Here is a 26906-nt window from a genome sequence, read left to right on the forward strand (position 1 = left end):
TTAAATTGGCTTCCTTTTAGATAATATAGTAAATTAATCACATATAAATAACTTGTATACTTAGACATTTCAAATAAAAGCCCTTTCTGGTATCTTTTCATTTGCATTTTGAAAACCAGTCTCATGTGGTAGATTATGCAGGTGAAAAATTTGTCTTCTTGGTCATCATGAGCATTTGTGATTCTTTCTGAAACTAATGCAGGGCATATTCAAGTATCAAATCATATATTAGTATATTTCCATTGTCATTTTGAAAGCCAGTCACCTGTGGTAGATTATGCAGATTGAAACATTTGTCTTCCTGGTCATCAAGAACATTTGTATACTTTCTGAAACTAATGCAGGGCACATTCAAGTTTCAAATCACATATTGGAAAGAAATTCTATAATTAATCTGAATTTATTTAATCCTAAAATTTTCTTAGGGAAATATCTCACTGTATTTTTGATAACAGAATATTGACTATGTTATGTGAAGATGAACTTTGTTTTGTTGCTCTTCCTATTCTCTATTGTTTCTTATACGAGGTAAATATTTTGCAGTAAGCCATTTTGCCAAGAAGTTCTCTGCTTGCTTAATCCCTGCAGGCACTGAACTTAATCCATAATGATTTTCAGTACAAGCATATCAAAAGGTTTGCTCTTCAGGAAATTCCAGTTGCTTATTCTTTTGAAAATCTACTAAAGCTCAGTTGCTCCACTAAAGCAGAAAACATTTGTCAGCCATCTGTGTATAACCCTTATCTGCAGATTTATGTCTGTATGAAAAAAGTCAATCTTTAACAGTAATATATTGACACTGTCTTTAAATGAAATCTTATTTAGCCTATTTAATTATTGACCAAAAATTTTGAATAAGGAACTATTTTTAATACATACCTTTTAAATAGTTTATTGGATGTTAAAAATATTTCATAATCTATTAAAATAAATTTAATTATATGAAATGTTTTAAATGATATAGATTTTATTTGTGAAACATTTTTAAGGCCACAAGTTCATAGTTTTTAGTACTTATATGTATTAACAGATAATATTAAAAACTTTTGATAACATTTTATAGACTAAAGAAGATTCCCTAATCCAGAGCTTTAACTAAATGCTACAATTCTTGTGTTGTTAATAAATGTTTTAGGTGCTAATAATAGACATTTATTATAAATGTTGCAAAAAAACCCACATTCAATCTTATGAACAGTAGATAATAAGGTACATAATACTGTAACAGTCACAGCACAAGGTTACATTTCATAACACTATGACTAAAGGACTAATCTATTTGCTGAATTCAAATATCTGACTTGGAGAACAATATCGAATGCCTGTGGATCAAACCATGAGTTGTCACAGGTGTTCCCGTTCAACTCTAATGCAATACCACTCTCACCAATGATCCTGCCCATGGAAAATGTGTGTGTGTGTGTGTGTGTGTGTGTGTGTGTGTGTGTGTATTTTGTGCCTCAGTGGTGATGCAGAGGGGATAGTCCATGCTGTGCACTCAGAAATTGCTCCTGGTTTGGGTGAACATATAGAACTCCACTGGACCGAGGTACATTGAATATCTATGTTCGTGCATGCAAGGCAAACTCTCTACTGCAGGCTCCACCACTCCAACTACTGAAAACTTTTTTTTCTTTGCCTTTTGTCCACAACTGGTAATGCTTAGGGCTTAGGGCTTAGTCCTAAGCTCAGAAAATGCTCCTGGCTTTTGGGACCAAAGAGGATGCCCAGGAATCGAACCAAGATATGTACTAGATTAATGCATGCCAGGCAACATCTCTATAGTTTCCCCACCACTCTGCCCAAAGATTACTACTTTTTATTGGAACAATTTGTTTTCAGATTCATGTTCAGGTAGTCAACAACCAATTTCCATATACAACAAAGAGTCTGAAACATAAGTTCTTGTTCTCGATAAATTTGAAGTCTACAAAGATAGAGTGCAAGTATATGAAGGAGCAAAGTCCCTATTTACTACGAAATAAGATTCAGACTTGATATTCAATTTATTCTTCTCATTTTTTGCTTCCTATATATCACCTAAAGCTCTTGTTACAATACAAATTAAAATTCCACAGTTCTAAGATTTGATGTTATAATTTATTACATGGGGGACAGTTTTTCTTCTTGCCCAATAAAAATGATAATGATTAGGAATTTAAGTGATGTGTTTTTTAATTTAATTTTATTTATTTTGCTTTATTTTAATTTATTTCATTATTATTATATTATTATTATTATTATTATTATTATTTTGATTCTTCGGGCCACACTCATTTGATGCTTAGGGGTTACTCCTGGCTAAACACTCAGAAATTGCCCCTGGCTTGGGGGGAGCATATGGGACGCTGGGGGATCGAACCACGGTTCTTTCTTGGCTAGTGCTTGCAAGAAAGATACCTTAGCTCTAGCATCACCTCGCCTGCCCCGTACTATTTTATTGTAATTTATTTTTAATTTAATTTAATTTTTATTGTAATCTATTTTTAATTTAATTTAATTTTTATTGTATTTTATTTTATTATTTAATTTAATTTTATATTTTGCTACAGGGTACACCCAGTGTTGTTCAGAAGTGTGTGTGTGTGTGTGTGTGTGTGTGTGTGTGTGTGAGTGTGTGTGCAGCAAAGTTAATGCATGAAAGGCAAACTCCCTACTAGATGCTCCAACACTCCAGCTACTGAAAACTTTTTTTCTGCTATGTCAACTACTGTTAACGCTCAGGGCTTACTTTCACCTGTGAAACATGTTCTCTACCACATAAATCTATCCTTTTCTGCTTCTCTAAATTTTCTATTTTCAGAGTAAATTATATGTTATTATTTTATTTATTTATATATTTTATTATTTTCTTTTATTTATACATGTTTTATTTTATTTTTCAATTTTCTTCATTCTTTTTTATTATTTTATTATATTGTATTTATATTTTATTTTATTTTTTATTGGATTTTATTATTTTATTTTATTTTTATTGTACTTAATTTTTTTTTGTTTTTTGTTTTGTTTTTTTGTTTTTTTATTTAATTATTCATACAGGAAGAGTAAGATAGCCAAGGTCACCTCAGCAAGAAGGATAATCAAAAGTAAAACAAAGAACGACATAAGCAGGCACTTGTTCTCTTTGATGGAGCCCATACAGGCAAGGAAGGCAACCACCATGATAATGGAGCCCACAATGATAAGCACATTACCCAGTGTGAGGAAGGGGAGTTTATTGAAGAGTACTCCGAAGTTGTTGTGGACCATAAAGTAGATCCCAAAACCCAAAATGCAGCAGCCACAGAACCAAAAAAGCAAATTGAAGACAAATAGGACATACTTCAGCAATTTCAAGCTACTCATTCCCATGATGACCTGGCTTTTTGGATCATTTCCTTGTTCTAGGAAGAGTGAGAGGCAAAGAACAGAGTAAAAGTCTTGGTGAAAGAAAGCTCAGCACATCCTTGGTGCTAAACCCAATTTTATTTTATTTTTAATTTATTTTAATGTTTTAAATTATTCTTTTATTTTATTATTTTATTTCATTTATTTTAAATTTTATTTTATAATTTAATTCATAAGTTTCTTTTTTATTTATATTATTTTATATATTCATTTCATTTTATTTATTTTATTTTATTTTTTAATTTATATTTTAATTTATTTTTTATTTATTTAATTTATTTAATTTTATTATTTTATTTTTTATTTAATTTTATTATTTATTATATATCATATTTTTATTTTAAATATTATTTTATTTTTATTATATTATTTTATTTTATTATTTTATCTATTTATTTCATTTTAATTTATTTTATTTATATTGTCTTATTTAATTTTTTATATGATTTTTATTTTATTTTGTTATATTTTATTTTATTTCATGTTATTATTTTTGTATTATATTATTATATTATTTTATTTTATTTTATTTTATTTTATTTTATTTTATTTTATTTTATTTTATTTTTGGCTGCCAGCTACTTTCAGTGTAGTTCAGGAATTACTCTGGCTCTGTGCTCAAAAACTGTTTCTGGCCAGGAGAACAATATGGAATTCCTGTGGATCCAACCAGATAGTGACATAGGTGTTTGTGTGGAACTCTAAAACCAAAACACTCTTACCAATGCTGCAACCCATGCAATTGTGTGTGTGTGTGTGTGTGTGTGTGTGTGTGTGTATTTTGTGACTCACCGGTGATGCAAGAGATCAATCTGAGCTATGCACTCAGAAATCGCTCCTAGTTTGGGTGACCATCGTAGAACTCCAGTGGACTGAAGCACAGTGGGTCTCTAAGTTCGTGAATGCAAGGCGCAAACTACCTACTAGATACTCCACCACTCCAGCTACTGAAATCTTTTTTTCCTTTTTTAGCATCTTTGTCCACAACTGTTAACGCTCAGGGCTTGCTTTCACCATGTGAACCCTGGGGTCTAACACATAAATATACCATCCTTGTCTGCTTCTCCAAATTTTCTATTATCAGAGTATATTTTAATATTTTATTCATTTATTTTAATATATTTTATTTATATATTTTATGTTTAATTTTATGTTCTTTCCTTTGTTATTTTATTTATCATTTATTATTTTATTTTTATTTCACTTTTTATTTTATTTAATATCATTTATTTTTATTTTTATCTTATTTCATTATTTTATTTTTTGTCATTTTATATTTATTGTATTTTAATTCATTATTTTTCTTACTTTAAATTATTATTTTTATTTTAACATTTTATTTAATTAAATTTTATTAAATAAATTTGGTTTATTATATTTTATTTAATTTATTTTACTTATTTATTTATATCATTTATTTCATTGTATTTTTTTTGTTACTTATCTGTTTTTATATATTTTTAATTCATTTCATTTTTCCTTTTATTATTTTATATTTCATTTTATTTTAATTTTTATTTTATTTCATTTATTTATTTTTCTTTTACTTTATTTATTAATTTTTATTATTTTATTTTATTTCATTATTATACTTTATTGTTTTCTTTTATTATTTCATTATTATTATTCAGTTTATTATTTTAGTTTATTATTTTATTTTATATTATATAGTATAATAAATTTCTTAATTTATTATATATTCTTTTTTTTTTTTTTTGGTTTTTGGGCCACACCCTGTGACGCTCAGGGGTTACTCCTGGCTATGCGCTCAGAAGTTGCTCCTGGCTTCTTGGGGGACCATATGGGACGCCGGGGGATCGAACCGCGGTCCATCCTAGGCTAGCGCAGGCAAGGCAGGCACCTTACCTCCAGCGCCACCGCCCGGCCCCTTATAATTATATTCTTTATTATTTTATTTTTATTTTATTTTATTATTATATTTGATCTTATATTTCATTTTAATATTAAATTTATATCATCCTTACTTCATATATATAATTTATATTAATATGTTTATATTAATATATAACATTATATAATTTTACTTAACTTATGTAATTATTTTATTATTTACTTTTACTTTATTTCTTTATTTTAAATTATTGTATTATTTTAGTTTATTTCATTTTTATTTTAGTTTATTACTTTTTGTTATTCATATTATTTTACTTTTTATTGTATTTTGTATTATTGTACTTTATAATATACATTTTATATAATATTATTTTATTTTATTTAAATATTAATTTCATTTTATATTATTTTATTTCTTATTTAATTATTTTATTTTATATTATTTTATTTATTGTATTTAATTATTTTATTATTTAATTTTTTCATCATTTCAATTTATATTTCTATTTTAATTTATAATTTTCTATCGTTTCATTTTTTATTTTAGTTTATTATTTTATTTTTTATTTTAGTTTATTATTTTATGTTATTTATATTATTTTATTTTATATTATTTATCTTACTTTTTAGTATTTTTATATAATTTTTTTTTTATTTTATTTTATTCTTTTATTTGATCTTATATTTTATTTTAATATTAATTTTTATATTATCTTTATTTTATATTATATTATTTTATTTAATTTATTTTATTATATTATTATTTACTTTTACTGTATTTCTTCATTTTAATTTATTTTACTATTTTAGTTCATTATTTTATTTTATTATGACATTTTTTATTTTAGTTTATTGTTTTAGTTTATTGTTTTATGTTATTCATATTATTTTGTTTTATTTTATTTTATATTATTTATCGTACTTTATAATTTATTTTTATATTATATTATTATTTTATTTTATTTTATTTTATATTATTTTATTTATCTTATTTAATAATTTAATTTTTACTTTTATTTTATTTCATCATTTCAATTTATTTTTCTATTTTAGTTTATTATTTTTTGTTTCATTTTTTTATTTTAGTTTGTTATTTTAGTTTATTATTTTAGTTTTATTTTAGTATATTTTTTTCTTTATTTCTTTTTTATTTTAGTTTACTATTTTATTTTTTATATTATTTTATTGTTTATTTTATTTTATATTATGTATCTTACTTTAGTTATATTATTTTTTTTCATCATTTTTTATATTTTATTTTATTTTTATTTTTATTTTAAAATAGTTATCTTACTTTATTATTATATTCATTTATTTTTTATCATTTTATTTTATTATTTTTATTCATTACTTTATAATTTATTTCATTTACTTTTATTTTTATTTTAATTTATCTTACATAATTTTATTTATCTTATTTTATTATTTTATGTACTTATAGTTTATTTCGTTATTTTATTTTATTATTTTTCTTTATGATTTTATTTTGTTATTTCATTATTTTATTTTAGTTTATTATATTATTTAATTTTATTTATTTAAATTTATTTTTGATTTTATTATATATATATTACTTTATTATTAAATTCTTTGTCATTTTATTTCATTTTTTATTTTAGTTTATTATTTTAGTCTATTATTTTATTATTCATTTTATTTTATATTATTTATTTTACCTTATGTTATTTTTATTTTTTATTTTATTTCATTATTTTAATTTATTTTATTATTTTTCTTTTTTATTTAATTTTAATTTTAATTTTTTATTTTATTTTACTCTATATTTTTATTAATCTATGTTATTTCATATTATTTTATTATTTTATTTTATTTTAATATTTTAGTTTATTTTTCTTTTATTATTTCATTATTTTATTTTAGTTCATTATTTTGGTTTTTTATTTTATTTTGTTTTATTTTATTTTATATTATTTATCTTAATTTATAATTATATTCTTTTTATATTTTATTATTTCTTATTAATATTATATCTTATTTTGTATTATATTTTATTTTATTTTATTTTATTATTTTATTTTATTTTATTTTATTTTATTTTATTTTAATTTTATTTTTGGCTGCCAGCTACTTTCAGTGTAGTTCAGGAATTACTCTGGCTCTGTGCTCAAAAACTGTTTCTGGCCAGGAGAACAATATGGAATTCCTGTGGATCCAACCAGATAGTGTCATAGGTGTTTGCGTGGAACTCTAATGCCATAACACTCTTACCAATGCTGCGACCCATGCAATTGTGTGTGTCTGTGTGTGTGTGTGTGTGTGTGTGTGTGTGTACGTGTGTGTTTGTGTGTGTGTGTGTGTGTGTGTGTGTGTGTGTGTGTGTGTGTGTGTGTGTATTTTGTGACTCACTGGTGATGCAAGAGATCAATCTGAGCTATGCACTCAGAAATCGCTCCTACTTTGGGTGACCATCATAGAACTCCAGTGGATTGAAGCACAGTGTGTGTCTATGTTCCTGCATGCAAGGCAAAAACTCCCTACTAGATGTTCCACCACTCCAGCTACTGAAATCTTTGTTTTCTTTTTTTGCATCTTTGTCCAAAACTGTTAATGCTGAGGGCATACTTCCATCATGTGAACCCTGGGGTCTAACACACAAATCTACCATCCTTGTCTGCTTCTCTAAATTTTCTATTATCAGAGTATATTATATCTTAATATTTTACTCATTTATTTAGTATATATTAGTATATTTTATTTATTTATTTTATGTATAATTTTATGTTCTTTATTATTTTATTTATTTATCATTTATTATTTTATTTTATTATATTTCACTTTTTATTATATTTAATATTATTTATTTTTATTTTATCTTATTTTTTATTTTATTTTTGTCATTTATATCTATTGTATTTTAATTTATTATTTTTATTTTAATTTATTATTATATTTTAATATTTTATTTTAATTTAATTGTATTAAATTATATTTTGTTCATTATTTTTATTTTATTTATTTTACTTATTTATTTATATCATTTATTTCATTATATTTTATTTTTTATTTTGCTTTTATTTTATGTTATTTATCTTGTTTATTATATTTTTTAATTCATGTCATTTTTATTTTATTTTCTTTTATTATTTTATATTTCATTTTATTTCATTTTTATGTTATTTCATTTATTTATTTATTTATTTTATTTTATTTATCTATTTTTATTATTTTATTTTATTTTATTTTTTTAGTTTATTGTTTTCTTTTATTATTTCATTATTATAATTTAGTTCATTATTTTATTTTATTATTTTATTTATTTATGTTTATATTTTATATTATAATATTTTCTTACTTTATAATTATATTCTTTATCATTTTATTTTTCTATTTTATTATTTTATTTGATCATATATTTTATTTTAATATTAATTTTATTTAACTTATTTAATCATTTTATTATTTACTTTTATTTTATTTCTTCATTTTAATTTATTTTACTATTTTAGTTTATTATTTTAATTTATTATTTCATTTTTATTTTAGTTTATTATTTTATGTTATTCATATTATTTTATTTTTTATTTTATTTTATATTTTATCATACTTTATAATATATTTTATATTATATTATTTTTGTTTTATTTTATTTTAATATTAATTTTATTTATTTTATGTTATTTTATTTATCTTATTTAATTATTTAATTATTTTTTATTTTTTTAATCATTTCAATTTATTTTTCTATTTTAGTTTATTAATTTTTATTGCTTAATTTTTATTTTAGGTTATTATTTTAGTTTATTATTTTTTATTTTAGTTTATTATTCTGTTACTTATTTTATTTTATATTATTCATCTTACTTTATAATATTTTATATTATTTTATTTTTATTTATATAAATATTAATTTTATTTTTATATTATTTCGTTTATATTATTTAATTCTTTTATTTACTATTTTATTTCATCATTTCAATTCATTTTTCTATTTGAGTTTATTATTTTCCTATTTCATTTTTTATTTTAGTTTATTATTTTATTTTATTTGTATTTTATTTTTTATTTTATTTAATATTATTTATCTTACTTTATTATTATATTATTTTATGTCATCATTTTATTTTATCTCATTATTTTAGTTTATTTTTATATATTTTATTATATTTCATTAATTTATTTTATATTTTATTGTAATTTATTTTATATTTTATTGTATTTCTTTTTATATATTTCTGCAGGCTACACCCAGTGTAGTTCAGGAGTTACTCTGGCTCTTTACTCAAAAACTGTTTCTGGCTAGGAGAACAGTATGGAATACCTGTGGATCAAACCACAGGGTGTCATAGGTGTTTGCCTGCAACTCTAATGCCATAACACTCTGTGTGGGTGCTTGTGCTTGCTGGCTTGTCTGTATTTTGAGCCTCAGCGATGATGCTCAGGGGTTACTCTGAGCTATGCACTCAGAAATTGCTCCTGGTTTGTGGGACCATATAGGACTCCAGTGGATCAAAGCACAGTGAGTCTCTAAGTTCCTGCATGCAAGGCACAAACTCCCTATTAGATGCTCCACCACTTCAGCTACTGAAATCTTTTTTTCTTATTTGCCTCTTTGTCCACAACTGTGAATGCACAGGGCTTTCTTTCACCATGGTCTTTAACACATAAATCTATCATCCTTTTCGCTTCTCTAAGTTTTCTATTATCAATGTATATTGTATTTTAATATTTTATATTATTGTATTTATTTTGTTGTATTTGATTTTATATTATTTATTTTTAATTTCATTTTCTTGACTATTTTATTTTTATTTCATTTTATTTTATTTCATTATTTTATTTTATTTTTACTGTATTTTAATTTATTTTATTTTCTTATTTTTATTTATTATATTTTATTAATGTATTATATTATATTTTTATATTTTAATTTTATTAACTTTTATTTTTTCTTTTATTTTTCATACTTAATTTTATTTTTTGTTTTATTTCATTTATTTTATATTATTTATCTTGCTTTTTATTATATTATTTATTTTATTTTATTATTTTATTATTTTATTTTTTAATTTAATATATATTTTATTTTATATCATTTTTATTTTATTTTATTTATCTTATTTTATTATTTTGTTACTTACTCTTATTTATTTCATTATTTTAATTTTTATTTTAGTTCATTATTTTTTTATTTCTTTTTTATTTTAGTTTATTATTTTATTTTTATATTGTTTTATTTTATAGTTTATATTATTTATCTTACTTTATTATTATATTCATTTATTTTTAACATTTTATTTTATTATATTACTTTGATTTATGACTTTATAATTTATTTCTTTTACTTTTATTTTATCTTACATTATTTTATTTATCTTATTTTATTATTTTATTATATACTTATATTTTATTTTAATTTTTTAATTTTATTATTTTAGTTTATGTTTTCTTTTGTTATTTCATTATTTTAGTTTAGTTTATTATATTATTTTATTTTATTTATTTAATTTTATTTTTGATTTTATTATATATTTACCAAACTTTATTATTAAATTCTTTTTTATTTTATTTCATTTTTTATTTTAGGTTTTTTTAGTTTATTATTTCATTGTTTATTTTATTTTATATTATTTATTTTTATTATTATATTATTTTGTATTTTATTTCATTATTTTATTTTATTATATTGTTTTATTTTTAATTTTATTTTAATTTTTATTTTTCATTTTATTTTATTCTATAATTCATTTTATTTTATTTTATTTCGTTTCATTTTATAGTTTGCTGCAGGCTACACCCAGTGTAGTTCAGGAGTTACTCTGGCTCTGTCCTTAAAATCTGTTTTTGCCAGAAGAACAATATGGAATGTCTGTGGATCAAACCACGGGGTGTCACAAGTGTTCACGTGCAACTGTAATGCCATAACACTCTTACCAATGCTGCGGCCCATGGACGTGTGTGTGTGTGTGTGTGTGTGTGTGTGTGTGTGTGTGTGTGTGTCTGAGCTCTGCACTCAGAAATTGCACCTGGTTTGAGGGACCATGTAGGACTCCATGGTATCGAAGCACAGTAAGTCTCTAAGTTCATGCATGCAAGGCAAACTTCCTACTGGATGTTCCACCACTCTAGCTACTGAAAAGTTGGGGGGGGGGTTGGCTCTTTTTCACAAAATTTAATGCTCTGGGCTTACTTTTACCTAGTGAAGCATTTTCGTTAACACACAAATCTATCCTTCTCTCCCACTTCTCAAAATTCTCTATTATCAGAGTACACTTTTTATTATTTTATTTATTAAATTATTTTATTTTATTTACTTTTTATTTCATTTACTTTATTTTTTATTTTTATTTATTTATTATTTTATTTTTATTTCGTTTTATTTTATTTTATTTTATTATTTTAATTGACTTTATTTCATATTTAATTGTATTTTATTTTATATTATTTTATTTTTATTTTATCTTTTTATTTTTTATTTTATTTTTAATTTTATTTTATTTTCTTATTTTTATCTCATTTCATTTTATTTTATTAATTTTACTTTATTTTATATTTTGCTGCAGGCTACACCCAGTGTACTTCAGGAGTTACTCAGCTCTGTGCTCAAAATTGTTTTTGGCCAGGAGAACAATTTGTAATTCCTGTGGATCAAACCAATAGTGTCATATGTGTTGGCATACAACTCTAATACCATAACACTCTTACCAATGCTGCATCCAATGGAAGAGTGTGTGTGTGTGTGTGTGTGTGTGTGTGTGTGTGTGTGTGTGTGTGTGTGTGTGTGTGTGTGTGTGTGTGTTTTGAGCCTCACCAGTGATGATCAGGGTCACTCTGAGCTATGCACTCAAAAGTCACTCCTGGTTTGAGGGACCAGATAGGACTCCTGTGAAACAAAGCATAGTCAGTCTCTAAGTTCCTGCATGCAAGGCGCAAACTACCTACTATATGCTCCACCACTCCAGCTGTTGAAATCTTTTTTCTCTTTTTTCCCTCTTTATCCACAATTGTTAATGCTCAGGGCATACTGTCACCATGTGAAGCATGTTCTCAAACACATACATCTATCATCTTTTCCACTTCTCTAAATTTTCTATTATCAGAGTATATTGTATTTTAATATTTTATTTTATTTTATTCATTTTATTTTATTTTATTTATTTATTAATATTTTTATTTTAATTTCTTTTCTATTTTATTTTTTATTTTAAATTTCACTATTCATTTTATTTTATTTATATTTATTTTATCATATTTCATTGCTTTATATTATTTATTACATTATTTTATTATCTATTGTTATTTAATTTATAATTTTATTTTTATTTTTATTTTATTTTCATATTTAATATTTTATTTTTAACTTTGTTAAATATCACTTTTATTATTTTATTATATATCTTTGTATTTATTTTATTTTATTAATATATTTTGTTTTATATATTCATTTTTTATTTACTTATTTTATATAATCATTTTATTTTCATTTTATTTTATTTTATATTATTTATCTTATTTTATTATATTTTTATTGTATTTTTCTCATTTTATTTTATTTTTTAATTTCTTATTTTATATATAATTTAATTTTAATTTTAATTTTATTTTATTTCATATTTTATTTATTTTATTTTATTATTTACTTTTATTTTATTTCATTTTATTAATTTAGTTTATCATTTTATATTTTATTTTATCTAATTTTAATTTATATTGAATTTAATATATTTTTTATTTTATTTTTTATATATTAATCTTATTTTATTATTTTATTATTTACTTTTATTTTATTTCATTAATTTATTTTAGTTTATTATATTAGTTAATTATATTCGTTTATTATTTCATTACTTTATTTTAGCTTATTAGTTTAGTTGATTATTTAATTTATTTTTTTTTATATTATTTATCTTACTTAAATTTATATTCTTTTTTATTTTAGTTCATTATTTTAGTTTATTAAATTATATTATATTTTATTTTTAATTTAATTTAATTTATGTTTTTATATTTAATCTTATTTTATTATTTACTTTTATTTTATTTAATCTTTTCTTTTAATTTATTATTTTAGTATTTTATTTTCTTTATTTTATTTTTTATTTTATTTCATATTAGTTATCTTACTTTATTATAATATTTTTTATTTTATTTTAATTTAATATAATCTTTTATTTTATTTTATTATTTCATTATTTACTTTTATTTTTTATTTTATTTTAATATTTATTTTATTTTTTATCTTTATTTTATATCATATTATTTTATCTTATTTAATTATTTTATTATTTACTTTTAGTTTATTTCATCATTTTAATTTATTTTATTATTTTACTTTATTTTATTTTGTTATTCTATTTTAGTACATTATTTTCTTTTATTATTTTCTTTCTATTTTAGTTTATTATTTCATTTTATTTATATTTTTTTATTTTAATTTTAATTTATATTACTTATCTTACTTTATTTTATTTTATATTGCTTTATTTATATTATATATTTTAATTATATATATTATTTATTTTATTTTTTAATTTAAATTTTGTTTGTTTGTTTGTTTTTGTTTTTGGGTCACACCCGGCAGTGCTCAGGGGTTACTCCTGGCTGTCTGCTCATAAATAGCTCCTGGCAGGCACAGGGGACCATATGGGACACCGGGATTCGAACCAACCACCTTGGGTCTTGCAAGGCAAATGCCGCTGTGCTATCTCTCCAGGCCCTTTTTTTTTATTTTTTATTTTATTTTATTAATTTATTTTAATATTTTCATTTATTATCTTAATTTATTTTGTTTTATTTTATATTTTGCTGCAGGCTACACCCAGTTACTCTGGCTCTGTGCTCAAAAACTGTTTCTGGCCAGAACAGTATGGAATGCCTGTGGATCAAACCATGAGGTGTCATAAGTGTTTGCCTGCAACTCTAATGCCATAACATTCTTACCAATGCTGCGGACCATGGAAGATGTGTGTGTGTGTGTGTGTGTGTGGTGTGTGTGTGTGTGTGTGTGTGTGTATTTTGAGTCTCACCAGTGATGATAAGGGGTCACTCTGAACTGTGAATTCAGAAATCACTCCTGGTTTGGGAGACCATACAGGACTCTAGTGATCCAAGCACATTGAGTCTCTAAGTTTGTTTATTTCTTTCATTATTTCATTATTTTATTTTAGTTCATTATTTTGGTTTATTATTTTATCTTGTTTTATTGTATTTTATATTATATTTTCTATTTATCTTACAGTTTATAATTATATTCTTTTCTATTTTATTTTTTATTTTATTATATTAATTTATTATATATTTTATTTTAATATTTATTTTAATATTTATTTTATTTTATTATTTTAATTTATTTTATTATTTTTCTTTATTATTTCATATTTTATTATATTTAATAATTTCATTTTATTTTATTTTTATTTCAATTTTTATTATAGTTTATTATTTTATTTATATTATTTTATTTTACATTTTATTGTATATTATTCATCTTCCTTTGTTACTATAATATTTTTAATTTCATTATTTTATTTTATTATTTTATTTTATTATTTTTATTTTGTTTTATATTATTAATTTTATTTCAATTTTTATTATATTTTACATCATATTTTATTTTATTTTATCTTATTTTATTTTATATTTTGCTGCGTGCTACACCTAGTGAACTTCACGAGTTACTCTGGCCAGGAGAATAATAAGGAATGCCTGTGGATCAAACCACAGGGAGACATAAGTATTTGCCTGCATTTCTAATGCCATAACATTCTTACCAATGCTCCGGCCCATGGAAGACTGTGTGTGTGTGTGTGTGTGTGTGTGTGTGTGTGTGTGTGTGTGTGTGTGTGTGTGTGTGTGTGTGTGTGTGTGTGTATTTATTTTGAGCCTCAGCGGTGATGCTCAGGGGTCACTCTGAGCTATGCACTCAGAAATCACTCCTGGTTTGGGGGATCATAAAGGACTCCAGTAGATGGAAGCACAGTGAGTCTCTAAGTTCGTGCATGCAAGAGAAAATCCCTACTAGATGCTCTACCACTCCAGCTACTGAAAACTTTTTTTCTTTTTTGCCTCTTTGCCCACAACTATTATACCCACAACTTATTTTCACCATGAGAAGGATGGTCTCTAACACATAAATTTATCATCCTTTTCTGCTTCTCAAAATTTTTTATTATCAGATTATATTATATTTTAATATTTATTTATTGATTTTATTTTACTATATTTTACTATTTTACTGTATTTTGTTTTATTTATTCATTTATTTTATATTGAATTTTTATTTATTATTTTATTTTTACTTTACTTTTTAATTTATTTTATTTTATTATGTTATTTTTTCATTATATTTTAATTTTTTTTATTTATTTTATTTTAATATTTTAGTATTTTAATTTACTGAATTTCATTTTATTTATTAAGTTTATTAATTTAATTTAATTTATTATATTATATTTAATTTAATTTTATTTATATATTTTATTCATTTTATTTCATTTATTTTATTTTATTGTTTATATTATTTTATTTTTCATTTTATTTTATATTATTTATCATGCTTTATTATCTATTTCATATTATTTTATTATTAGTTTTTTATTTTATAATTTATTTCATTTTTTTTTTATTTTATATTATTTTATTTTTTATTTTATATTTTTTAATTCTCTTTTCTCATTTTTTATTTACTTTTACTTTTTTCAATATTTTATTTTATTTTATTATTTTATTTTATTATTTTATTTATTCATTTTTATTTTATTTTTTGTTTTATTATTTTATATTTTATTTTATTTTAATTTTTATTTAACTTCATTTATCTTTATTATATTTTATATTATTTATATTATTTTATTTATCTATTTTTATTATTTTATTTCATGTAATTATTTTAGTTTATTATTTTCTTTTATTTTGTTATTATAATTTAGTTTATTATTTTAGATCATTATTTTATTTATTTTATTTTATATTTATATTATAAGATTTTCTTACTTTATTATTATATTCTTTATTATTTTATTTTATAATTTTATTTGATCTTATATTTTATTTTAATATTAATTTTATTTTATATTATTTCTATTTTATATTCTATTATTTTATTTAACTTATTTTATTATCTTATTATTTACTTTTCTTTTATTACTTTATTCTAATTTATTTTAATATTTTAATTATTTATTTTTTATTTTTTATTATTTATGTTTTTACATTTATATTTTAGTTTATTAATTTCTGTTATTCGTATTGTATTATTTTTATTTTATTTTTTTTTATATTATTAATCTTACTTTATAATATATTTTTATATTATTTTATTTTTCATTTTATTTTATTTAAATATAAATTTTATTTTATTTTATATTATTTATCTTATTTAATTATTTACTTTTATTTTATTTCATCATTTCAATTTTTTTTATTTTATTATTTTTTTATTGTTTCATTTTTTAGTTTATTATTTTATTTTATATTTTATTTTATTTTTAATTTAATTCACTTTTTATATTATTTTATTATTTCATTATTTACTTTTATTTTATTTATTTATTTTCTTTTAGTTTATTATTTTATTTCATATTATTTATCTTACTTTATAATTATATTCTTTTTTATTTTATTTTATATTTTATTTTATGTTTTTAATTTCTCTTCTCATTTTTATTTGCTTTTACTTTATTTCAATATTTTATTTTAGTTTATTATTTTAGTTTATTTTTTATTTTATTATTTCATTATTTTTATTTTATTTATCTTACATTATTATTTTATTCTTTTTTACATTGTTTTATTTATTTTATTTTATTTTTAATACATTAAAATTTTAATACAATTGTATTAATTGTATTAAAAATTTAATACATTGTATTTTTAATACAATTTATTTGAAATGTTTAAAATTATATAGTTTCTATTTGTGTAAACATTTTTAAGGCCATAAGTTCATAGTTTTTAGTACTACACTTATTAACAGAAAATATTTAGAAAATTTTGATAACATTTTATAGACTAAAGAAGACTCTCTAGTCCAGAGCTCTGAAGACATGCTACAATTCATGTGTTAATAATATAAATTATAAATCTTGCAAAAAAAAAACACAATCTTATGAATATTGTATAATAAGTACATAATACTATAACAGTCACAGAACAAGGTTATATTTCATAACACTATGACTAAAGGACTAAAGTATTTGCTGAATTCAAAGAGCTGACTTGGAGAACAATATGGAGTGCCTATGGATCAAACCATGGGGTGTCATAGGTGTCCGCATGCAACTCTAATGCTCCTGCCCATAGAAAATGTGTGTGTGTGTGTGTGTGTGTGTGTGTGTGTGTGTGTATTTTGTGCGTCAGCGATGATGTACAGGGGATACTCCAAGCTGTGCTCTCAGAAATCGCTCCTGGTTTGGGTGAACATATAGAACTCCAGTGGATCTAAGCACAGTGAGTCCTTAAGTTCCTGCATGTAAGGCAAACTCTCTACTGCAGGCTTCATCACTCCAACTATTGAAAACTATTTTTCTCTTTGCCTTTTTCTCCACAAACGCTTAGGGCTTACTCCATGCTATAGGCTCAGAAATTGCTCCTGGTTTGGGAACATATAGGATGCCAGGAATCGAATCAAGATATGTACTAGATTACTGCATGCCAGGCAACCTCCCTACAGTTTCCCCATCTCCGCCCGAAGATTACTTACTTTTTATTAGATCAATTTGTTTTCATATTCATGTTCAGGTACTCAACAACCAATTTTCATATACATATATGCCCAATAAAAAGGATAAGGATTAGGGATTTATCCGATGGTTTTATTTTATTTTATATATATTATATTATTTTATTTATATTCTTTTATTTTACTTATTTTTAGTTCATTCATTTTACTTTATTTTATTATTTTATTTATTTTTACTATTTTATTTTTATATTTTATTTCTTATTTTATTGTTTGTATTATTTTATTATGTTATTTAATTTAATCATATTTTATTTTATATTTTGCTGCTGGCTACACCTATGTAGTTCAGGAGTTACTCTGGCTCTGTGCTCAAAAATTGTTTCTACATAGGGGAGAACATTAAAGAATGCCTGTGGATCAAGGCACGGAGTGTCATAGGTGTTTGCATGCAAGTCTAATGCCATAACGCTCTTTTTTTATTTTTATTTTTTTGGTGTTTGGGTCACACACGGGGAGCTCAGAAATAATACTCTTCAGCGTCACTCAGGAATAACACTCTTACCAAAGCTGAGACCCGAGGAAGAGTGTGTTTGTGTGTGTGTTGTGTGTTAGCGTGTGTGTGTGTGTATGTGTGTATTTTGAGCCTCAGCGTTGATGCTCTGGTGTCACTCTGAGCTATGCACTTAGAAATCACTCCTGGATTGGGGGACCATATAGGACTCCAGTGGATCGAAGCACAGTGAGTCTCTAAGTTCGTGCATGCAAGGCAAACTCCCTATTAGAAGCTCCACCACTCCAGCTACTGAAAACTTTTTTTTTTCTTTTTTTGCCTCTTTGTCACAACTACTTTTAACATGTGTAGCATGGTCTCTAACACAGAAATCTATCATCCTTTTCTGCTTCTCTAAATATTCTATTATCAGAGTACATTTTATTGTATTAATTTTATCATTTTATTATTTCAATTATTTTATTTTTAATTTTATTTCCTTTTCTTTATTATTTTATTTTTTTTACTTTTTATTTTATTTCCCCACCCAACCCCCGCCTGTACTCTAGACAAGCTTTCTATTTCCCTAGTACATTCTCATTATTAGGATAGTTCAAAACGTAATTATTTCTCTAACTAAACTCATCCCTTTTTGTGGTGAGCTTTATGAGGTGAGCTGGAACTTCCAGCTCTTTTCTCTTTTGTGTCTGAAAGTTATTATTGCAAGAATGTCTTTCATTTTTCTTAAAACCCATAGATGAGTGAGACCATTCTGCATCTTTCTCTCTCTCTCTCTGACTTATTTCACTCAGCATAATAGATTCCATGTACATTCATGTATAGGAAAATTTCATGACTTCATCTCTCCTGACAGCTGCATAATATTCCATTGTGTATATGTACCACTGTTTCTTTAGCCATTCATCTCTTGAAGGGGATCTTGGCTGTTTCCAGAGTCTTGCTATGGTAAATAGTGCTGCAATGAATATAGGTGTAAGGAAGGAATTTTTGTATTGTATTTTTGTGTTCTTAGGGTATATTCCTAGGAGTGGTATAGCTAGGTCGTATGAGAGCTCGATTTCCAATTTTTGGAGGAATCTCCATATTGCTTTCCATAAAGATTGAACTAGACGGCATTCCCACCAGCAGTGGATAAGAGTTCCTTTCTCTCCACATCCCCTCCAACACTGCTTGTTCTCATTCTTTGTGATGTGTGCCAATCTCTGGGGTGTGAGGTGGTGGTACCTCATAGTTGTTTTGATTTGCATCTCCCTGATGATTAATGATGTGGAGCATTTTTTCATGTGTCTTTTGGCCATTTGTATTTCTTCTTTGTCAAAGTGTCTGTCCATTTCTTCCCTTTTTTTGATGGGATTAGATGGTTTTTTTCTTGTAAATTTCTGTCAGTGCCTTGTATATTTTGGAGATTAGCCCCTTGTCTAATGGGTATTGGGTGAATAGTTTCTTCCACTATTGTGCCAGAATATAGAGGAAAGGCATTCAGTTTTTCTCCATTGAGGACAATATTTGCCTCTGGCGTGTGGTAGATGGCCTTAAGTATATTTAGAAAGGTTCCTGCCATTCCCATCTTGCTTAGAGCTTTGATCAAGAATGGGTGTTGGATCTTACCAAATGCTTTCTCTGCGTCTATTGATATGATCATATGATTTATATTTTTCTTGTTGTTGATGTTGTGTATTATGTTCTTAGATATACGGATGTTAAACCAGCCTTGCATTCCTGGGATGAAACCTACTTGATCATAATGGATGATCTTCTTAATGAGGCATTTTATTATTTTATTATATTTATTTTATTTTTTAAATTTTGATTAATTAAATTTATTTTATAACTTTATTTTATTTTATTTTTATATTATTTTATTTATTTATTTTTTTATGTATTTATTGTTTTTTGCCTCTTTGACCACAAATGTTAACGCTCAGGTATTACTTTCACCATGTTAAGCACCTTCTTTAACACAGAAATCTATCATCCTTTTTTGTTTCTAAATTTAATATATCATAGTATATTTTATATTATTTTTTTATATTATGTTATTTATTTTATTTTATTTTTTTATTTTAATTTTATTTATTTTTTATTTTATTATTTTATTTTGTTTTGTTTTATTTTATATTTTTCTGTGGGTTACACCCAGTGTAGTTCATGATTTAACCTGGTTCTGTGCTCATAAACAGTTTCTGGCTTGGAGAATATAATTGGAATCCTGTGTATGAAAACACAGGGTGGCATAGGTGTTTGCTTGCAACTCTAATGCCATAACAATCTTACCAAAGCTGTGGCCCACGGAAGACTGCGTGTGTGTGTGTGTGTGTGTGTGTGTGTGTGTGTGTGTGTGTATTTTGAGCCTCAGTGATGATGCTCAGAGGTCACTCTTAGCTATGCACTCAGAAATAGCTCCTGGTTTGGGGGACCATATAGGACTCCATGTATTAAAATACAGTTCTTGCATGCAAGGCAAAACTCCTACTTGATGATCCACCACTCCAGCTACTGAAAACATTTTTTTTGCTTCTTTGTCCACAACTGTAAACGCTCATGCTTACTTTCACCATGTAAAGTATGGTCTCTAACACATAAATCTATCACCCTTTTTCAGCTTCTCTAAATTTTTTATTAGCAGAGTAGTATATATATTTTAATATTTTATTTTATTTTATATATTTATTTTATTTTATTTTGTTGTATTTTATTTATTTTATTTATTTATTTATTATTTTATTTTATATTTTATTATTTTTTATTTTCATTTTACTTTTCATTTTATTTTATTTTATTATTTTAATTTATTGTTTTATTATATTATTTCATTTTATTTTTTATTATATTAAATTTAATTTATTTTACTTATTTTATTTATTTAATGATATTTTATTTTATAGATATATTTAATTTAATAATTTTTATTTTATTTATTTAGATATGTTTTTAAATTTAAGTTATTTTAATTTATTTTTATTTTATTTCCTCTTATTTAACTTACTTTATTATTATATTCTATTTTATTTTAGTTAATTATTTTATAATTTATTTTATTTAATGTTATTTAATATTTTATTTTTGTATATTATTTTATTTAACTTATTTTATTATTTTTTATTTACTTTTATGTCATTGCATTATTTTATTTTATTATTTTAGTTCATTTTTTTGTCATTTAATTATTTTATTATAATTTATTTTATTTATTTTATTTTTTATTTTATATTATTTATCTTACACTATTATATTATTTTTTATTTTCTATTTTACTATTTTATTTTATCATTTTAGTTCATTTTATTTATTATTTTATTTTATCTTTTTTATCATTTTTCATTTACTTTCATTTTATTTCAATATTTAATTTTATTATTTTATTTTAATTTATTATTTTCTTTTATTATTTCATTATTTTATATTAGTTTATTATATTATTTTATTTTTATTATATATTTTATTTTAATTTAATTTTTATTTTATTATGTTTTTTTTTTATATTATTTTATTTATCTTATTTAATATTTTACTATTTACTTTCATTTTATTTCATTATTTAAATTTCCTTATATTTTATTTTATTTTATTTCATTATTTAAATTTCTTATATTTTATTTTATTTTATTATTTTATTTATTTTTTATAACTATTTTTTTTATTTCCCTTTTTTTTGCATGGAAGGTAAATTCCCTACTAGATGCTCCACCATTTTAGCTACTAAATTTTTTTTTTTTTTGCCTCTTTGTCCATAACTGTTAATGCTCAGGGCTTACTTGTACCATGTGAATCATGTTCTCTAAATCATAAATCTAGCATCTTTTTCTGCTTCTCTAAATTTTATATTATCAGAGTGCATTTCATTTTATTATTTATTTTTTATTTAATATTATTGTTTTATTATACCATATTATTTTATTTCATTTTATTTTATCTTATTTATTTTTTATTTTATGTTATTTTATCTATTTTATTTTATTTTTTATTTTATGTATTTTATTTCATTATATTTTATATTTTATTATGTTATATTTCATTTTAATTTTTGCTGCAGGCTACACCCAGTGTAGTTTAGGAGTTATTCTGGTTCTGTGCTCAAAACTGTGTCTGCCTTGGACAACAATATGGAATGCTAGTGGATCAAAACAGGTGGTTTCTTATAATACCATAACACTCTTACTAATGCTCTGGCCCATGGAAGTCTGTGTGTGTATGTTGTGTGTGTGTGTGTGTGTGTGTGTGTGTGTGTTTGCGCCTCAGTGGTGGTGCTCAGTGGTTACTCCAAGTTATATACTCAGAAATCACTCCTGGTTTTGGTGACATTATAGTACTCAGTGTATCTAAACACAGTGCTCTTATGTTCGTGCATACATGGCAAACTCCACTACTACTGCTCTACCACTTCAGCCAATAAAAACTTCTGTTTTTTTTTGTTTTTTTTTGTTTTTTTGCTTTTTCTGTACACACCTGGTAACACACGGGTTAATCCTGGCTATGAGCTGAGAAATTATTCCTGGCTTTGGGCCAGAGCTGTGGCACAAGCAGTAAGGCATCTGCCTTGCCCACCCCATCCTTGGAAGAACATAGTTCAATTCCCTGGTATCCTATAGGGTCCCTCAAGGCAGGAGCAACTTCTGAGTGACACCTTGTGTGGCCCATAAACCCAAAAATAAAAATTGCTCTTGGCTTGGGGACCATATGGAAAACTAAGAATTGAAAAAAAGGTATGTCCCCAGTTATTGCGTGCCAGGCAACTGCTCTACAGCTTCTTCACCGCTCACAAAAGATTTTTTTATTATTTTTAGACAATTTGTTTTCAGATTCATGTTCATGTATTCAAAAACGAGTTTTCATATACAACTAAGAGTTTAAAGCATTTCTTTTTTCTGCTCTAAATGTGAGTCTAAAGGTAGATTGCTTATATATGAAGGAGCAACCACATACTTACTATGAAGTAAGATTAAGACTTTATATATTCAATTAATACTTCTCGTATTTTGGTTCTGATATATCACCTAAAACTCTGTTTACAATTAAAATTATAAGTCAATAGGTCTAAGAATTGATGTAATAATTTATTAGAAGAAGGGCACTTACTTCTTGCCTAATAAAATTAGTAAGAATTGAGATTTTTTTTAAGTTTTGGGTCACACCCAGTAATGCTCAGGCTTACCTCCTGGCTATGCCTTCAGAATTTGCTCCTGGCTTGGGGTCCATATGGGACCCCGCAGGATAGAACTGACATCCATCCTAGGCTAGTCCTGTCCAGGCAGACACCTTATCTTTAGCGCCACTGCGCCAGCCCCATTTTGAGATTTTATATGATGTATTTTCATGGTGTTACATAATAACATAGCTTCTACATCAGAATGTTTTAAGGAATTTGACAAATATTGATTTATATTAAAAAGAAATACACATAAAATAGGACAGTGTGGCCTGGGGTGTGGTGATGGTGTGTGAGTGTGTGAGTTGATGTGTGCAAGGTGAGTGTGTGTGTCCACCCCAGCGCCCCTACCCTGCCTACACCTTGATCTTACTGATCAGGTTGAACCCACCCTCAGACCCAGAGGGACTGCCAAGATGAGAAAAACCTCCCTCCTGCGAAATCCCCCTGCTTAACCTGTGCAGTGAGGCCTTAAAAAATATATAAAATATGGGGCCGGGAAGGTGGCGCTGGAGGTAAGGTGTCTGCCTTACAAGCGCTAGCCAAGGAACGGACCGCTGTTCGATCCCCCGGCGTCCCATATGGTCCCCAAGCCAGGGGCGATTTCTGAGCACATAGCCAGGAGTAACCCCTGAGCGTCAAACGGGTGTGGCCCAAACAAAAAAAAAAAAAAAAATATATATATATATATATAAAATATAAGTTTATAAATCATAATTAATGGAGTATATATATACTGCTTGCATTAATCTGAGGGAATCTCCCAAACACTCGACAGAAGGTCCATGGACCGCATTGACAATTCTCAGTCAAGTTTATCTACATTTCAATACATGATGCTACAGAGGTACCTGTCATGCTTTACCTTGTCCACACTGACAACCTTGCAATACAATGAGGCCTCATGATGGGGCCTGCACAGTGGTGCAAGAGGTAGGCAGTCTGCTTGATAGCACTAACTAGGAAGTTTCATGTTTTTTTCCCCAGCATCCAATATGATTCCCAAGCGATGAGCAATGTCAAAGCACAGATCTAGGAGTATCCCTGAACATGACTGGGTGTGTCCCAAACACCAAGAACAATAAAACAATAAAAAAAAAAAGAAAGAAATTTCTCAGGGGAACTTATGGGAAGCTGAGAAACAAACCTGGATCCTTATGCAATTTTAATATTTTTATCTTTAAGAATTTATTTTTTACACCCTGATTGGTGTTGATGTGTGTGAGTCACCTAGCATATTCTGGATTAATATTTTTCAGAACAGAGATCTTCAGGTAATTAAAGAAATTAAGCCTGGTGTTTTACCATGTAAAGCATGTTCTCTAATGCAATACTATATTCCTTTCCTCTTGACAAATTTGTATTTTTATCAGACTGAATTTTATTTTTTATTTTATTTTATTTTTTAATATATTGCTCAGGGCTGAATGCTGCTTGAGATACACCTGGCTTGCATTAAAAAATTGCTCCAGTTGGAGCATGATATGGGATGCCGTGTATCAAACCAGAGTCTGTCATAGGTTAACTTGTGCAATTCTAATGCAATGCTGCTTCTACTAATGCTCCTACCACTGGAAAACTATTTTTTTTTTTTTCGCTTTTTGGGCCCACACTTGGTGACACTGAGGGGTAACTCTTGACGATGCGTTCAGAACTCTATCCTGGCTGTGGGACCTTATGGGTTGCCACCTGTTCTAACCACATTCCATCCTAGGCTTGAGCACGGAAGAAAAATGCATTATACAATGTACCATAGTACTGTTCCTTTGAAACATTTTTTTTGGCCACACCTGATTATGCTTAGAGTTTTAATACTTACTATATGCTCAGAAACTGCTCCTGCTTTGGGGACCATATGGAATGACAGGTAATTGATGATGTCTGCTTTAGGTTAGGACATGACAGGCAATGCGCCCTACCACTTGCAACACTACTCCGGTCCTGAAATTTTTTTTTAATGGCAACATTTGTTCTCAGATTCACACTCACTGTATTCTACAATCAATTTTTATATATAACTAAAAGAGTCTAGAACATAAGATTCTTCTACTCTAAATTTGGAGTCTACAAAAATAAAAGTACAAATATATGAAAGACCAAAGTAACCTTTTTACTAGAAAATAAGCTTCAGACTTTGCATTTAATTAAATATTTTTTTATTTTGGTTCCTATATATCCTGAAAGCCTTGTTAAAATTCCAATTATTATTTGGTAAGTCTACAATTTGATGTAACAATTTATTAGATAGTGGACACTTTTATTTCTTGCCCAATAAAAAGAGGTAAGTATTAAGTTTCTGTGTTCATATTTTTCCATGATAAAAATTAGTGCCTATTATAGAATGCTTAAAGTAATTGGAAAAATTGTTGATTTATGATAAAACATAAAAATTACAGAAAATGTATGTTTAATAAAATAAATATTCATAGAAAATTTAGAGGACTGCTTGCATTAATCTTGAGGTATTCTCCCAATCACTTCTCAGAAGTTCTATGGGCCCTATTGACAGTTCTCTGTCATGTTTATCTATATTTAAATACAAGAGTGTAAAAAGGTTCTTGTCATGCTTTAGTTTGTGCACATTGACCACCATTGCAATGCAATGAGGCCTTGTGATGGGGCTGGAGTAGTGCCGCATGTGGTAGGCTGTTTTTCTTTTTTTTTTTTTTTTTTTTGGTTTTTGGGCCAAACCCGGTAACGCTCAGGGGTTACTCCTGGCTTGCGCTCAAAGTCGCTCCTGGCTTGGGGGACCATATGGGACGCCGGGGGATCGAACTGCGGTCCGTCTCCTAGGCTAGCGCAGGTAAGGCAGGCCACCTTACCTCCAGCGCCACCGCCGGCCCCCTGTAGGCTGTTTTTCTTGTATGTGAAAACCTTGGACAGAATATGGTTCCATTGCATGGCATCGCATGTGGTCCCCCAAGCCATGAACAAATTCTTTTTTTTTTTTTTTTTTTTTTTTTGATTCTCAAGGGTTAGTCATGGCAATGGGCTAAGAAGTTGCTCATGGCTGGGAACGGGGCGGTTTATATGGGATACGGGAATTTAAACCTGGTCTGTTCTAGGCTAGTGCTGCTGCAGTATTAGACTCTGTACCCCTTGTTGCCGCCACTCCAGCCCTAAGCTATGAGCACTTTCTGAGCTCATAGACAGGAACAAAACCTGAAAAACAACAGTGTGGCACGAAAGAAAAAAAGAAAGAAAGACAAAAGAAAGAAAGAAAGGAAAGGAAGGAAGGAAGGAAGGAAGGAAGGAAGGAAGGAAGGAAGGAAGGAGGAAGGAAGGAAGAAAGAAAGGAAGAAAAGAAAAGAAAGAAAGAAAGAAAGGAAAAGAAAGAGAAAGAAAAGAAAGAAAGAAAGAAAGAAGAT

At 25.2% G+C, this 26906-nt stretch overlaps 1 pseudogene; it reads left to right on the forward strand.

Annotated features, from left to right (window-relative positions):
* Positions 1-23789: 23789 nt before the first annotated feature.
* Positions 23790-24083, forward strand: LOC126016769 (uncharacterized; annotated as a pseudogene).
* The last annotated feature ends 2823 nt before the right edge of the window (positions 24084-26906 follow it).

Source organism: Suncus etruscus, chromosome 8 (genome assembly GCF_024139225.1).
Source record: "Suncus etruscus isolate mSunEtr1 chromosome 8, mSunEtr1.pri.cur, whole genome shotgun sequence".
Taxonomy (NCBI): Eukaryota; Metazoa; Chordata; class Mammalia; order Eulipotyphla; family Soricidae; genus Suncus; species Suncus etruscus.